Below are 14,862 nucleotides of genomic sequence, written 5' to 3'. Positions count from 1 at the left end.
GTGTGGTGGTATCTCGACCGGAGTCGGATGACTTCGACACTAGCATGCCCTTTTTCGGTGCCTTGGATGGGTCACCTAGTTTTCGGGTTAAGCCATGGCCTGTTGGCGGTGGCGTCCCCTGCGCTTTTGTAGACTTCTCGTGAGTCTTGATTTTCGACGTCTTACTCACGGTTTGGTGTGTTTCTTCGGCGTCGAGTTCTTCAGAATCCGACTCGCGGATGGAGAAAGCTTCTTCTTCCTCCTCGAAGCGTTCTTGGCCTGTCGGCGTGGATGCCATTTGCAGTCTCCTGGCTCTTCGGTCTCTCAGCGTCTTCCTCGACCGAAACGCTCGACAGGCTTCACAAGTATCCTCCTTGTGCTCGGGGGACAAGCACAAGTTACAGACCAGATGGTGATCCGTATACGGATACTTGTGATGGCATTTTGGGCAGAAGCGGAATGGGGTCCGTTCCATGAGCCTTGAAGTCGCACGTGGCCGGGCCGACCAGGCCCCGACGGGGGATCGAAAAAACCCCAAAGGGCCACCGGAGCTCTTCAGAATTCGGTGTCGATTTGTTCTAACTAACCCGATACCGAACGCAAACAATACCGACGTTTTTTTCCGAGATTCTAACTAACTTTTCGACCCGAAACACGGAGCGAAAAGGAACACGTCCGAACCCGATGGCGGAAAAAAAACAATCTAAGATGGAGTCGACGCCCATGCGCAATGGACTCGAAATGGGAGGAGTCCCTCGGTCTTGTGACTCGAAAAGACTTCTTCGAAGAAAAACAACTTGTAACACTCCGAGCCCAATACCAGATGGCGGACTGTGCACAGCATGTGTATCTGCAGCTACACATGCCATCGAACATAAAGATATTTCTCCTCATTGTGCCGTCCCTGGGGAGGCGTAAGGTTTTGGCGCATCTACAATTTGACAAGCTCCTGTAAATCTGGGGATGTGTCAAAATCCATGAGTGTTGCGTAGGAACACCCACCACAATACCCATGGAACACCTCCTTTGCACTGAGTAAGGCAACATAGCGATCAGCGCTGTCTTGCCTTAAAGCATAATATGAGGCCATAGATATGAGTGCAAGGTTTGCGCCGCCATTGCATCACAAAAAGTGATACAACTGCAGTGCAAGGGGCTCATAAATATGCCCCTAGATTCTCTGGAATATCTACCCTTGCCTTGCACAGCAGCACAAAAACAATGGGAACAAGCGCTTGGCCGCACACGCTCAGTCAGTAAATGGGGAGAGATATTCCAGCACACCAGCACAATTGCAAATAGTGCAGCAGGCAGACAATTGATGACCAAAATTACATAGTACTGGTACTACAGCTTCACTGAGTCCATTTGTGGGCCCTGAGCAGATCCCCCAACTGTTGGCGGGCTCGAAGGGTACCCTTGTGCACCTACTGTGGCACTGTCCTAAATTGAAACCCTTGGGATTTGGAAAAGAGTATTGAGTAACCTGAACAAAATGTTTTCCACAGATATTGCCCCATTTCCATTCTATACTATTTTAGGCCTACCCAATACACTCACATTCCCGCTGCATCCACATCAGGGGAGGTCAACAAGCCTTGGCCTTATGTGCAGCTAAACCAGCCATTTTAGATCTGTGGGATAAGGAGGAAGCTCGGGACTACGAAATGTGGTTACACCGCTTATGGGCCCTAATGGGGATGGAAAGAATCTCAGCAACACATCGAGGGAAGTAACCTTTGAGAAAACCTGGCGATCATGCCTCACCTTTCCAAAGTGCAGGGAACACACATGCCCTAAATACCTGCGAGTACTCCGATTTACAACCACGTTTACAAATGACTTGCGATATATTGCTGACACTCCATAGGACAACAGGACTATTGGACATCCGTGAAACATTGAGTTCTTCCCACTCCGCAATTTCTGAAAAACTCTGCATAGCGGAGTGGATTTTTTTCCTCGTTCGCACTCGCAAACGTTAAGTTGGCGAGCACGAGAGGAGAAAATCACCACCTCCCATTGAGATTTCTCAACACGGGTGGTCGCAGATGGTTGCTACTGCTCGTTGAGAAATCTTCAGTTCGTGATGAGGAAGCTGCTGTTCGAGTAGAAAATCTATTTGAGTGGCAGAAATTAAGCAGCACCCTCTTGCGCTGCACATGGTGCTGTTCTCGTTAATTTTTCAGAGCAGGACAAACACCCAGCACTAAAAATCAGTGCGCATGCCGTGACCTAACATACTCCTCCGCTTGAGGAACTTCGCATAGCGCAACAGAATTTTTAGGTCAGTTTGCAGAGTTGGCCCATAATTAGCTCAACCTCCTTTCTTGTTTTGATTTTTACAAACCTAGGAAAAATATCTGCTTATCCCACAATTACTCATTTTTTATTTTAACGTAGGACAACTCTTACTGTAAGCCACATCTTCCTTACTGTCATACCTGTAATATCGTGGTAAATCCCTAGTTATGCTTTTATTCAAAACCTTAATTTTAACAATTTTAGACAAAACCTTACTCACTCCGACCCTTAACCTTGCCTACAAATTTCATTCTCCTTCACTTTTGACTCATGCATTAGTGCACTAGCACAACTTTCAGACATTTCTGCCTTGCGCAAAATGGCTAGAGTATATTTCAAAATGGAATTACCACTGACCAACAGCCATTGCATTAACAATTGATCTCTAATTAGTTCTTCTTGTAAAGCCCCAAATCTAAACTCCAAGTTTTTAAAACATTTTCTCTAATTCATGGCAGAGAAGTACAGAGCAGTACAATAAAAGGTAATCATACAGTAGCACATGCATCATCTGACAATTAATTAGGAGGAAAGCACATTATTGGGTTAGTAACGGGAATTTCCCATAGAAGCACATAGAGACTACCCAAGTTGCAATCAATAAATCAGTGCCCACCTCCTCAGTACAATCCGTTAGTCAACAGCTGTATGCACCAAATGAACAGTTCAGCATTAATGAAATATAGCGAGAGAGGTGTCAGCCAGTGTCCAACGTGGCCAGATAAGACCTAAATGGCCCCCTAGGTCTCTTGGCCTTGCAGTCAATGACAGAGTGACTGCATAATTCCCAGCCATTCTTCACATAAAATCATATCCTTGAACCATTCTTTAAAAAGAGGAGGCCTCCGCCTGCCCCACATCATGGCCACCCTCCGTTTTCCCAAAAGTATTGCAATGACAATAAGCTTGCGGTACAGTATTCTTTCGGAATGTTTCTCACATAGCCCAGTAACATCATGCCAGAAGCCAGTTGAAGGAAGGATCCACCATACCAGCAACTGTATTCTTTGTCTCTGCCAAAACTCGGCAATCGCTGAACAGGTCCAGGCAAGGTGCAGGAACTCTGCTCCAAATGTGTCACAGTGCTGAGACCTAGTGTCAACAGAGTGACTGATCTTAGCCATCATTTCAGGGGTCAGAAAAACCCTGTGTACAAATGTATAGTGGATCAGCCAAAATCTACCATTAGAAGGTACTGTTTTACTGTTTTAGTTTGTTGACAGCAATATTGCCACATTAGATCATTCACCTCAACACCCAGGTCTTCCGACCACTGCACCTTTGCTTGGGATGGGACATCTTCATCTGTTCCATGGCCACTGCATAGAGCCTATGAAGTAGTCTATCTGGATAGGGGTTGGAAATTAGGAAAGTCAGCAAGTGCCATTTAACAGGTTCAGCGGGAGTGCACTGAAAATCAGTCTAACAAATCCTATAATCAGCTAGGATGTCCACCAATGGTGTCAGTTTAGGGAGGAGTGCAGAACGGAAATAAGGTGACCTTTAAGTAACCTATAGTGATCTATCTGTATGTGGGGTGAATAGAGCACTGGGACAGCACACAAGGACGCCAGCTGTGCCAATGCCCAGGCGGAGCAGTGGACCCTATGTAACTCTCACATGGGTCTTGCAAACCCAGAGTACAGTGCCATTTGTAGCAGAATCGGATGAATCTGCCCCTTTCAAGGACAACATGAAGTGTATGGCGGCTAACATGAAGACGATGTATGAACTTAATTTGCACCACAAAGTAGTATACTTCAAAATGGGGCACTGCAAACCCTCCTCTGTCATATGGAAGGCACAGCCTATTCCAACTCACTCTAGGCTGTTTACTGGCCCATGCTAATTTATTCATAAGGTTCTTCAGTTTGACAAAGAATACTCTATTCAGGGGAATACGAATATTTTGAAACATATACAGACATTTTGGTAAAACAACCATTATCGTTAGAGCAATCCTCCCTGCTTGGGTCAGAGGAAGGGAAATCTAGTGATCCACCCTATCACAAGTACTTCCAAATATGTACTGTAATTCTCTTGAAGGATGGTCGGGATATCCGTTTGACACTGTATACCTAGGTAGCAAACCAGTCCTTTTTGCCATTGTAATGGGTAAAATACAGCAGGCTGGGTAGTGGCCTCTATCAAGTGTACCCTAATAGACTTAGTCCAATTGATCTATAGCCCAGACCTATGACTAAATTGCACTATCTCATTTATGATAGTATTGAGTTTCTCTTCAGGGTCTCAAATCACTGAGACATCGTCATCAGCATACATCAATAAGATAGTATATCAGAATCCCATATTAATGCTACATCTACAGTGATGCTCTTGAAGGGTGCTAGTCAAAGACTCCGCTGCGAGAGCTAAAAGAACGGGAGATAGGTAACACCCCTGACACATCCCTCTACCTACGGGAAACGCCAAAGACATCCAGCCGTTAGCACGCACTCTAGCAAGAGGGTCTGTGAAAATGAGTCTGACCCAGTCACCGTTACCCTCCCAAGCCCCAATCTTTCCAGTACCTCCAATAAATATATTAATTCAATTGTGCTGAATGCCTTTGAAGCATCTAAAAAAGTGGCTATCCCTTTTAAAGTCGGGTCAATTTGGTGTGTAATGGCTGTTGAGCGACCTGGGAGGAATCCAGATTGGTAAGGCCTGAGCAATAGGGGCAATGATGGAAGCCATCTATTTGCTAGTATTTTGGCAATTATTATTCTGTCTACATTAATAAGGGACAAGGGCCGATATGATTCACATCTGTCCGCTGGCTTTTCCGGCTTAAGGAGAGTTATGATAATCGATTCCCGCATGGTGAGCGGTAGCCTCCGAGCTTGGTAACCTTCTTCATATACCTCTAAAAGCGCCAGGTCCAGTTCTTCCATATACTCTTTATAACATTCTGCTGGGAAGCTATTGCTCCCCTGAGCGCTGCCATTACGTAGTTGCCTAATAGCTTGTTTGATCTCTTCACAAGTAATAGGTTGATTAATGTTTAGCCTATCTTCTACGCTCAAACCTGCTAGAATCGCCCTCTCTAAGTATCAGTAGATGTCAGGGGGATTTGACTTCATCTTGGAGGCGTAGAGCTCTGTCAAAAAGGAAAACAAAGGCTTCTAGTATATAATTGGGATTATACGTTAAGAGTTTCTTTAAAGGTGCATATACAAGGGATGTGTGTCACTGCCCAGTCTGGTTTAAGCAGGGCTGCTAAGATGTGACCCAATCTATCCCCCTCACCATATCTGTGGGCCTAACTATATTTACCAACAAATTTCAATTCTCTATCTGCTTCCTTCTGGAATTCATACAGTTTAGTGCGCATAAGGTTGAGCGAGGAGCTATCTTGGCTGTGGTCATAACGCTGCTCCAGTTGTTTTTGCCGAGTATCCCATTACCCTTGGAAATACATTCTCCCCATATCACAGCCCTGAGAGCCTCCTATAGTATAGCAATTGAGGATGCGGCTCTCAATTAGCCTCCAAATAAGATTGAATAGATTGTCGAATCTCCTCTCTAAAGGCTTAGTCCAGCCAGTTTTGGGTTGAAGGCACCATGGGTATGATCTGTGCCAGGAATTGGGCAATTCAAGATGAAGTATGACTGGGTAGTGATCTGAGATGGGTCTAGGAAAGTGTGAGACCCCTCTCTGCCAACCCAACACATACCTAGTGCCCATCCAAAAATATGTGCGAGATTCCTGGCCATGTACTGAAGAGTGGAAAATGTATTCACACAGCATGGGGTTTTTATAGCACCAGATGTCAGTCATATCAAAGTGCTGCTGGACCCCAAGAAGTGCCTCACGAGCCTTGGTGATCCGCCTGTCACTACTACCAGAGCAGTCTAACTATGGATTCAGAATAAGGTTGTGGTCTCCTTCCCAAGTAATTGCGAGTCCGTTTCCACACACCTAAACACATTCTGAAAGAATTCTGGACAGTCTATATTTGGGCCGTATATATTAATGAGATTAAAATGGATGTAATTGAACATTCCCTGTAGGATGAGGAACCTCCCATCCGGATCTGAAATCGTTTTTATATGTTGGAATTGAACTGTCTTCCTAATAAGGGTCGCAACACCCCTAGAATAGGTGCAAAAGCAAGAGAACAATCTGTGCGAGCCCCAGGTGGTGGCCAGAGTTGGCGTACGCCCCAGGGCCAGATGTGTCTCCTGTAACATGAATACATCCACCCGTGTAGTGCCATATGAACCACAATTTTTCTGTATTTAGAAGGATTGCAGTAACATCATTATTTCAACTCAAAGGCTGTGTGTGGTGAAATAAATTCAAAGCTGCACAGTAACCCAGTTGTGCTATAGTAACCATATAAGCTGTACTTCTGCCATTTTTAACAAGCTTACCCCAATCCCTCCCATCACTCACACCAGGAACCAAACTCCCAGTGAATACCCATCCTACAAAACACCACTGTAACTGGAATGAAAATGAAAATGTCACTTACCCAGTGTACATCTGTTCGTGGCATCAGTCGCAGTAGATTCGCATGTTCTGCAATAGCTCGCCATCTGGTGTTGGGCCGGAGTGTTACAAGTTGTTTTTCTTCGAAGAAGTCTTTCGAGTCACGGGACCGAGTGACTCCTCCTTTTGTCTCCATTGCGCATGGGCGTCGACTCCATCTTCGATTGTTTTTCCCCGCAGAGGGTGAGGTAGGAGTTGAATTGTAGTAATGGTGCCCATGCAATGGAGTGACTAAGTATGCACCTATTTAAGGTTGAGATGATACATATATAAATAATTGAAGGTAACTTCCAAACTGCTACAGGCTCCCGGGGAGGCGGGTGGGCACATGCGAATCTACTGCGACTGATGCCACGAACAGATGTACACTGGGTAAGTGACATTTTCAGTTCGATGGCATCTGTCGCTGTAGATACGCATGTTCTGCAATAGACTAGTAAGCAGTTATTTCCCCAAAAGCGGTGGATCAGCCTGTAGGAGTGGAAGTAGTCTGAAATAATGTCCTTAATACAGCTTGACCTACTGTGGCTTGTTGTGCGGATAACACGTCTACACAGTAGTGCTTGGTGAATGTGTGAGGCGTAGACCATGTGGCTGCCTTACATATTTCTTGCATTGGGATGTTTCCTAGAAAGGCCATGGTAGCACCTTTCTTTCTGGTTGAGTGTGCCCTTGGTGTAATGGGCAGCTGTCGTTTAGCTTTAAGGTAGCAGATTTGGATGCATTTAACTATCCATCTGGCTATACCTTGTTTTGAAATTGGGTTTCCTGCGTGAGGTTTTTGAAATGCAATAAAGAGTTGTTTAGTCTTTCTGATGTTTTTTGTTCTGTCAATGTAATACATTAATGCTCTTTTGACATCTAATGTATGTAGTGCCCTTTCAGCTACGGTATCTGGCTGTGGAAAGAACACTGGAAGTTCCACTGTTTGATTTAGATGGAACGGTGAAATAACCTTTGGCAAAAATTTAGGATTGGTCCTTAGGACGACTTTATTTTTGTGTAGTTGTATAAAAGGTTCCTGTATAGTAAACGCCTGAATCTCGCTTACTCTTCTCAGGGAAGTAATGGCGATGAGAAATGCCACCTTCCAGGTTAGGAACTGTATGTCGCAGGAGTGCATGGGTTCAAAAGGTGGACCCATAAGTCTAGTTAGGACAACATTTAGGTTCCATGAAGGAACAGGTGGTGTTCTTGGTGGTATAATTCTCCTAAGGCCCTCCATGAATGCTTTAATGACTGGTATTTTATATAGGGAAGTTGAATAGGTAGTTTGCAGGTATGCAGATATTGCTGCAAGGTGTATTTTAATGGAAGAGAAAGCCAGGTTAGATTTTTGTAAGTGAAGCAAGTAACCCACTACATGTTCTGGAGTTGTGTGTAATGGTTGTATTTGATTAATATGGCAGTAGCAAACAAACCTCTTCCATTTACTTGCATAGCAGTGCCTGGTGGATGGCCTTCTTGCTTGTTTTATGACTTCCATACATTCTTGGGTAAGTTGTAAGTGCCCGAATTCTAGGATTTCAGGAGCCAGATTGCTAGATTCAGCGATGCTGGATCTGGGTGTCTGATCTTTTGGTTGTGCTGTGTCAACAGATCTGGCCTGTTGGGCAATTTGATGCAGGGTACCACTGATAGGTCTAGCAGCGTTGTGTACCAGGGTTGCCTTGCCCAAGTTGGTGCTATCAATATGAGTTTGAGTTTGCTTTGACTGAGTTTGTGTACCAGGTAAGGAAGGAGAGGGAGAGGAGGAAAAGCGTAAGCAAATATCCCTGACCAGTTCATCCATAGGGCATTGCCTTGGGATTGTTTGTGTGGGTACCTGGATGCGAAGTTTTGGCATTTTGCGTTCTCCCTTGTCGCAAACAAGTCTATCTGAGGTGTTCCCCAGAGTTTGAAATAAGTGTTCAGAATTTGGGGGTGAATTTCCCATTCGTGGACCTGTTGGTGATCTCGAGAGAGATTGTCTGCGAGTTGATTTTGTATCCCTGGTATAAACTGTGCAATTAGGCGAATTTGGTTGTGAATTGCCCAATGCCAAATTTTTTGTGCTAGCAGGCTTAACTGCGTGGAGTGCGTCCCTCCCTGCTTGTTTAGATAATACATTGTTGTCATGTTGTCTGTTTTGACGAGAATGTATTTGTGAACTATTATTGGTTGGAAAGCTTTTAGTGCTTGAAAAACTGCTAGCAGTTCTAGGTGATTGATATGCAGTTTTGTTTGATGTACGTTCCATTGTCCTTGTATGCTGTGTTGATTGAGGTGTGCTCCCCACCCTGTCATGGAAGCATCTGTTGTTATTACGTATTGTGGCACTGGGTCTTGGAAAGGCCGCCCCTTGTTTAAATTTATGTTGTTCCACCATAGAAGCGAGAGGTAAGTTTGGCGGTCTATTAACACCAGATCTAGAAGGTGACCCTGTGCTTGAGACCACTGTGATGCTAGGCATTGTTGTAAGGGCCTCATGTGCAGTCTTGCGTTTGGGACAATGGCTATGCATGATGACATCATGCCTAGGAGTTGTAATACCATCTTTGCCTGTATCTTTTGTGTTGGATACATGCGTTGTATGATGGTGTTGAAATTTTGAATTCTTTGTGGACTTGGAGTGGCTACTCCCTTTGATGTGTCTATTATGGCTCCCAGGTATTGTTGTACCTTGCGTGGCAGAATTTTGGATTTTGTGAAATTGACGGTGAACCCGAGTTTGAAGAGGGTTTGTATGATCTGATTTGTGTGATTTGAGCACTGTATGAACGAATGGGCCTTGATTAGCCAGTCGTCCAAATATGGGAACACATGTATTTGCTGCCTTCTTATGTGTGCAGCGACTACCGCTAGACATTTGGTAAAGACTCTTGGTGCGGTTGTTAATCCGAAAGGCAGTACCTTGAATTGGTAATGTATTCCTTTGAATACGAACCTTAGGTATTTCCTGTGAGATGGGTGTATTGGTATATGGAAATAAGCATCCTTGAGGTCTAAAGTTGCCATGTAGTCGTGTAGTTTTAGCAATGGCAATACTTCTTGTAGTGTGACCATGTGGAAGTGGTCTGATTTGATGAAAGTGTTCACTACTCTGAGGTCTAGGATTGGTCTCAGCGTTTTGTCCTTCTTTGGTATCAGAAAGTACAGTGAGTAAACTCCTGTGTTTATTTGTGTGTTTGGCACTAATTCGATTGCATTCTTTTGCAATAGTGCCTGCACTTCTATCTCCAGGAGATTGGAATGGTGTGTTGTTAAATTTTGTGCTTTTGGTGGTATGTTTGGAGGGAATTGTAGAAATTCTATGCAATAACCATGTTGGATAATTGCTAGAACCCAAGTGTCTGTAGTGATTTCCTCCCATGCTTTGTAATAATGACCTATTCTTCCCCCCACTGGTGTTGTGTGGAGGGGGTGAGTGACATGTGAGTCATTGTTTAGTAGTAGGGGTTTTGGGGCTTTGAAATCTCCCTCTATTTCTAGGGAATTGCCCTCCTCTATATTGTCCCCGAAAACCTCCTCTATACTGTCCCTGGTAAGTGGACGGTGTTGCTTGTGAGGTGCTGGCTTGTGTGCTTTGACCCCGAAACCCCCCTCGAAAGGGCGTTTTACGGAATGTGCTGTAATTCCCTCTGCTCTGCGGGGAGTAGAGTGCGCCCATGGCTTTGGCAGTGTCCGTATCTTTTTTGAGTTTCTCAATCGCTGTGTCCACTTCTGGACCGAACAGTTCTTTTTCATTAAAAGGCATATTGAGAACTGCTTGTTGAATCTCTGGTTTAAATCCAGACGTTCGGAGCCATGCATGCCGTCTGATAGTTACAGATGTATTAATTGTCCGTGCAGCTGTATCTGCAGCGTCCATGGAGGAACGTATCTGGTTGTTGGAGATGGTCTGTCCCTCCTCAACCACTTGTTTCGCCCTATTTTGGAAGTCCTTGGGCAGATGTTCAATGAGATGTTGCATCTCGTCCCAGTGGGCTCTGTCATAGCGCGCAAGTAGTGCCTGGGAGTTCGCGATGCGCCACTGGTTTGCAGCTTGTGCTGCGACTCTTTTACCAGCTGCATCGAACTTGCGGCTTTCTTTATCTGGGGGTGGTGCATCTCCAGATGTGTGAGAGTTGGCCCTTTTCCTAGCTGCTCCTACAACAACAGAGTCTGGTGGCAGCTGTGTAGTGATGAAAACCGGGTCCGTAGGAGGCGGCTTATACTTCTTTTCCACCCGTGGTGTGATTGCCCTACTTTTGACCGGCTCCTTAAATATGTCTTTTGCGTGCCGGAGCATACCAGGGAGCATAGGCAGGCTTTGGTAGGAGCTGTGGGTGGAGGAGAGTGTGTTGAACAAGAAATCATCCTCGACCTGTTCTGAGTGGAGGCTTACGTTATGAAATTGTGCTGCTCTAGCCACCACCTGAGAGTACGCGGTGCTGTCTTCTGGTGGAGATGGCTTTGTAGGGTAGGCCTCCGGGCTGTTATCTGACACTGGGGCGTCGTATAGGTCCCATGCGTCCTGATCTTGGTCACCCTGGCTCATGGTGGTGTGAGCTGGGGAGTGAGATGGAGTTTGTGCTGGTGAAACGTTAATCACGGGCGGAGGAGAGGGTGGTGGTGTAATTCTTTTAACCACTTTTGGTTGTGGTGCTTGTTCCGTCTGGAACTCCAACCTTCTCTTTCTCCTAATGGGGGGAAGGGTGCTTATTTTTCCTGTCCCCTGCTGAATGAAGATACGCTTTTGCGTATGGTCCACATCAGTTGCTTGTAGCTCTTCCTCAAACCTATGCTTTTGCATTTGGGAGGTTAGCGAGTGCTCTTCTGTATAAGAGCCTGAAGCTGGGTCGCTTGCAGTTTGTTTCGGCGTCGAAACTTTGTCTGTGTGTTTTTTCGGCTCCGAGGTGACTTTTTTCCTTTTCGGGGCCGAAACCTCTCGGCGTCGATCTGTTTCGGTGCCGCTGTCTCGGCGTCGAGCCGTGTCCACACCGGTATCTCGGTGTCGAGGCTTGTCTCCAGCACTTTCTCGGTCCCGAGAAGGCTGCGTGCCGGTGTCTCGACCGGAGTCGGACGATCTCGGCACTGTTTTGGCCTTTTTCGGTGCCGACGGTCGGTCACCGAATTTATGGGTCGAGCCATGGCCTGGTGGCAGTGGCGTCCCCTGGGCCTTGTAAATGTTTCTCTGTGTGTTTTTCGACGTCTTACTCACGGTTTGTGTATCGTCGAATCCTTCGGAGTCTGAGTCTTGGATCGAGAAGGTACCTTCCTCCTCCTGTTCCTCGAACTCCCGTCGGGCTGTCGGTGCGGACGCCATTTGAAGTCTTCTGGCTCGACGGTCTCGGAGTGTTTTTCGGGACCGGAACGCACGACAGGCCTCGCAGGTGTCTTCGCTGTGCTCAGGTGACAGGCACAGGTTGCAGACCAAGTGTTGGTCTGTGTAGGGGTATTTATTGTGGCATTTGGGGCAGAAACGGAACGGGGTCCGTTCCATCGGCGTTCCTCAGCACGCGGTCGGGCCGACCAGGCCCCGACGGAGGATCGAAAAACTACCCCGAAGGGCACCGGAGCTCTTCGATCTTCGATGCGGTGTTGAATCTAAGTACGCCGATCCCGAACGCAACAATACCGACGAAAATCTTCCGAAATTAACTATTTTTTCCGTTCCGAAACTCGGAGCGACAGGAACACGTCCGAACCCGATGGCGGAAAAAAAACAATCGAAGATGGAGTCGACGCCCATGCGCAATGGAGACAAAAGGAGGAGTCACTCGGTCCCGTGACTCGAAAGACTTCTTCGAAGAAAAACAACTTGTAACACTCCGGCCCAACACCAGATGGCGAGCTATTGCAGAACATGCGTATCTACAGCGACAGATGCCATCGAACGACACATTATCAGTGAAAAAGAGCTCAAGTTGTGGCATGTAGCCGAGGGTGGTCAGAGCTTATTCTATAGTAAGCACTTTAACACAGTAAAACATACACACATCAAACCGCCCCACCTCAATTATAAATCTCAAATGTCCATCCAGGATACTACCTATGGACAGCAAACACAGCCCACAAATATTAACACAAAATGAGAATCATAAGGCATATAACAGCATTGCAAAACTGTATTGGATCCATCGTCGCAGGGATTATCTATCCTGATGATCTTGCTCCTCTCGAACCCTCACTCAACCTCAGCCAGCAAGGAGCTCGGCGCATCCGTTGACAGGGGAGATAAGTTATTTTGTGTTGGCGACTGTTTCTGAAGAAAGGCAAGTGCACATTTGGGATCAGAGAATATCGTGGTCATATCTTTTGACGTAACCCAAATGAATATGGGGTACAACATGGCATAAAGAAGACCCTGCTCCTGCAGCTTTTTTTTTGATCGAAAGTAACTTTTTACTGGCATCTTGAACTGACTGAGTAAAGTCTTGAAAAAAAGACAACTGCATGCCCTGGTGCCTGATTTCCTTTGCCTCTCAGGCAAGTCGTAATAGTTGATCCCTGTCCCTAGAAATCAAAAACTTCGCACTTATAGGTCTAGGTGGCACCCCGGGCATAGGTTTGGGAGCAGAGAGTGATGAGCCTGCTTAGCCACAAATGTTTTAGAGAATTTCTAAGCTCCGACTATGGCCGGCAGCACTTTCTCCAGAAAGTCCTCAGTGCGCAACATGGTGGTGGACCCCGAAATACTAGTAATACGGATGTTTATTCTTCAAGACCTGGTTTCCAGGTCCTCATTTTTATGTTGAGTACGGCGTATCCCCTCATGCATCACCTTCATCTCCTTAGCCCACTGTGCGTGATCATCCTCAATGTCAGATATGCGCTGTTCAGCAGTTGTCATCCTTGTGTGCTGCTTGTCCAGGCACTCCTTCAAATTGTCCATCCTTTTGGTCAAAGAGTCAATTTTAATGTCATTGGTAAATAGACTTGAATGCATGTCTATCAACAGGGCTTTAATATCTTCTGGGGGAGCGCTCTCACTTTCCAAGTGTGCCTCCTGCTCCGCACCAGAGGGTCGTTCCCGTCTGATTTTTTGTCACTCCTTCGAGAATCAAACATTAGCCATCATTGTTTGGCATCTGCCTTAACCATACTTGGAGTGCCAAGGGAGCCAGATCTGCATTAGGGTGAAATGGGTGATTCCATACACCCACTGCAGTGGACCCCCCAAGTGTACTGCTGCACAAGAAAAGCAGCCGGCCCTCAGTGCACACTTGTGTCAAGACACCTCTAAAGTGGCATTTTAATTTCAAAATGGCACTCTTCGCACACCAAAGGGCACAGTCAGCTATGGCAATTGTTCACATTCACAGAGGGAGGCACCAAGAATCCCAGGCCAGGCTTGTTGAGGTACTTATGGGGGCATTCATGATAGGTCAGCCTCCATCCTGCGCTGCAAGACAGCACGAACGCTGTGACTGCCTAGCAACATTCCACCCACAGCAGGGAGAAAAACACCATCGGGCCCACATGAGCCCCTGCGCTGCCTACAGGCCGCACACTGCACCCATTCGTCCCTGGAAGCTCCTCCGTCCTGGGCCAGACCCCCGCGCCTCACTCACTGTTGCGGTCCTTGTGATTGCTCCCCAGAGGGCCACCTGCCACTGAATTGCCCTCTAACAGACCTGCGAGCTAAGCAAGGCAGCTCTCTTCTCAGGTGCGGACACAACTGGGCCCAGCGCAGCACGCTGTGTGGGCTGTCTTCCTCCGGCAAGCAGATCTGCCAGCGCACCGGGATCAAGTCTCTCCTGCTTCTGTCTAGAGGTTATGCAGAGTGGTGCACTGTTGCAGATCACAGTATTATGACGCACATGAAGGATATTTGATCAGGATATTGGCTCGGACCGACTGAGGTTTCTTAGAGTGTGGACGTTTTGGTCTGTTGCTAGGTCACACACCCACATCCACAGCAAGCTTTTTGAGATCAATAGCAAAATCATTAATAGATTCACTTTTGTTTTATTTCCTTTGGAAAAATTTAAATCTAGTAATTCCTGTGCAAGCCTTTGGAGCAAAGAAGTTATCAATATATAGTAACACTAGAACAAACACATCTCTTTTTCCAGCTGCACCCTCCACAGGCAGTTGATTAAACATCTTAAACCCTTTAG

At 46.3% G+C, this 14,862-nt stretch overlaps 1 protein-coding gene across 2 annotated transcripts in view; it reads right to left on the bottom strand.

Annotated features, from left to right (window-relative positions):
- Positions 1 to 14,862, bottom strand: part of ATXN7L1 (ataxin 7 like 1) — a 530,170-nt gene that overhangs the window by 306,729 nt on the left and 208,579 nt on the right. The gene's annotated exons all lie outside the window — the stretch shown is intronic.

The sequence above is a fragment of the Pleurodeles waltl genome, chromosome 4_1, assembly GCF_031143425.1.
Source record: "Pleurodeles waltl isolate 20211129_DDA chromosome 4_1, aPleWal1.hap1.20221129, whole genome shotgun sequence".
Lineage (NCBI taxonomy): Eukaryota > Metazoa > Chordata > Amphibia > Caudata > Salamandridae > Pleurodeles > Pleurodeles waltl.
The sequence above is the reverse complement of the archived record's forward strand: the minus strand, read 5'-3'. Positions and strand labels throughout refer to the sequence as shown.